Raw genomic sequence first — 2,601 nt, 5'->3', positions numbered from 1 at the left:
TCCCTCATGGATACCTTCCTATCCACTTGAAACTGTTTGCTAAAAGGAGCACAGGAGATTATGGTCAAACTCCAAGTCAACCGCCAGATTAACGCAGAATAGAACCCGAGATCAGTTGAAACCTTATCGTTTTTCTTTCAGAATAGAAAAACGACGGTTTAGTGATATAAGTTTAGATAGGTTAGAGATATCAGGCTTAAAACATTCATACATTTATGCCAAGAGACCTGCTATAAAACTAATGGCCGCACTGTTATTTGGGTGCGCACCGAATGATATGATTATGAACAGTTTGTGAATTTCGTGAATAGAATTGGTTTTTGTGTGCAAGTGTTGTGTTGATTTGAAGCTCTGAACTGCTATGTGGAGGGCCCCTACAAACAGTGGCAGGTTTTAATCAATTACAATATGATTTCCTTTAATTCTTCAATTGCTCTGTTTTGTGTGACAATGCTGCATAATGATCTCACCAACGAATTGCTATCTGCATAAGAACTTTAATTTGATTTATACCTAGCTTAGACTGCTATCTAATTTTCTTTATACCTGGTACTGCACAATTATTTCCTTTGCTTATTATCCAGCATAATTGAAGTGTGTTCAATTCACAATATAGATGTTGCTTGGGTTACTTTGTTTGAGCAGAAATTGAATAAGTGAGAAGTCCTCTCCTAAACAATTGAGTTCAACAGTATTCCTCCATAGCTGATAGAATAGGTTTCTTTTTTCACTTAGTGAATTAGGCGCTGGGGCATAGAGATTCAAGCTCAAAAATCCCAAACAATATAACATACGTAAAACCACTCTCACATCATCTACAAACTAATTGGATAGAGATTAATTCCTAGGAAACTTAATCAACATCCCTAAGGATTATGAAACTAATATAATTGACAAAAACCACCCCCATATTAAGTTTAGATCTTAACAAATACATAACGACCTAATGAATAACTTCTAAGCACATATTGTGCACCTGTACTTCATCAGTCTATGCACCCTGGTTGACAATTTATGATTGCCAATTCAAGGCCATTAAATTGACCAAACATTTTGAGTCGTTGTTGGGTAAGTACAATTAGAAGTAAAAAAAAAACCATCATTAATTTAAAACATGACATGCATAGGGATAGAGACTCTAGGGGTAGATTTTTAAGACGAGGAAGAAGTTTAATTCCCACAAATCCACTCACTCCACCATGATTTTGAGATTCCACACCACCTACTCAAACCCGAATTCCATTTAGAGGTCGACAAAGACTTCCTGAAGTCTCAAGATCAGAAATTCAATCCAGAACTTCACCTACTTCTTCTACTAAAGCTATAATTGAAGAAAATCCTACATCCCCAACCACATGAGTAATCTTTCTATCCCCTACTGGTGAACAAATTTTGGGAGAAGAATTAGAAATTCCTAGTGAAGAAGAGGAATTGGAAACTTATTATGAACAACCATTGATAGAGGAACCAGAAAGATTAGAAGAACACTATCTTAGCTTTGAAGAATCTATCATGGCTAAAGAAGGGGAAGGAGAAGTACACAATGTCCATGGCGAAGAAGATAAGATTAGGGGTAGAGGAAGAGGAAGAGGTAGAGGTAGAGGAAGGGGTAAAGGCAGAGGAAATCAAGATCCTTTGGGATTCCCTATTATTGATGAAGATACAACCCTCACCATGAAGAATATATCACCCTCGATTCTTCCTAATTTCCATGGAAAAATAAATGAAGATCCGGAGACATGTCTCTTCGAATTTGAAGTATTATGAAGATCATATGACTATCTGAATGATGCTCAAAAGTTGAAATTGTTCCTTGCCACATTAAAAGACTCAGCATTAAAATGGTTCATGAGTCTAGGAGTGCATTCTATAACAACATAGGCACAAATGAAGGAGGCTTTCTTAGGCAAGTATAGAGATTATTATATGCCTAGTAACCTTAAAGATGAAGTCTTCAAAATGACACAAAAAGAAGATGAAAATCTTGAAGACTTGGTAGAAAGGTTTGTTTATAATGTTAAAAGAGAAAAAATGGATAATTTGGATGAAGAAACCTTAAAATATCTTTTACTCAGAGCCGTTAAAGATGAATGGATCAATCTCCTTAACCTAACTAGAAAAGGAGATATTTCCCAACTACTATTTGCATATATTTGTGATTTATGTGTACATATCTCAAGGGGAAAAGAAAGAGTTGGAAAGAGCCCTAGAGACCCTCTCTTATCAAGAATAAACAAGTCAGCAGCTGGGACAATTAGCAGGGAAGAAATAGGAAATTTACTTGACACCTTTAAAACAGATATTTTAGGGAGCCTAAGTGAACAGATAGACACCCTTAAAATACAAAACAAACAAAATTCTGAAATGCTGCATTATCTATCTTCCGTCCCAAATGTCAGAAGAAACATGCTCTAAGAGAGTGCCCCTTAGACTTAAAATCCATAGAAACCTATGTCATATGTGTAGATAATCATGATACAAAGGAATGTCCATCCTTACCAGGTCTTAAGGCTGTATTCAATGATGAAGGAATCTCAGAACCAGTAGACCCTCTCTACTTTATAGCCAAAAGACCATGGTAGAATCCCCAACCAAATCAAT

The sequence above is a fragment of the Pinus tabuliformis genome, chromosome 4_2 (genome assembly GCF_031772625.1).
Source record: "Pinus tabuliformis cultivar Carrire ecotype Pingquan chromosome 4_2, CPIR1, whole genome shotgun sequence".
NCBI lineage: Eukaryota > Viridiplantae > Streptophyta > Pinopsida > Pinales > Pinaceae > Pinus > Pinus tabuliformis.
The sequence above is the reverse complement of the archived record's forward strand: the minus strand, read 5'-3'. Positions refer to the sequence as shown.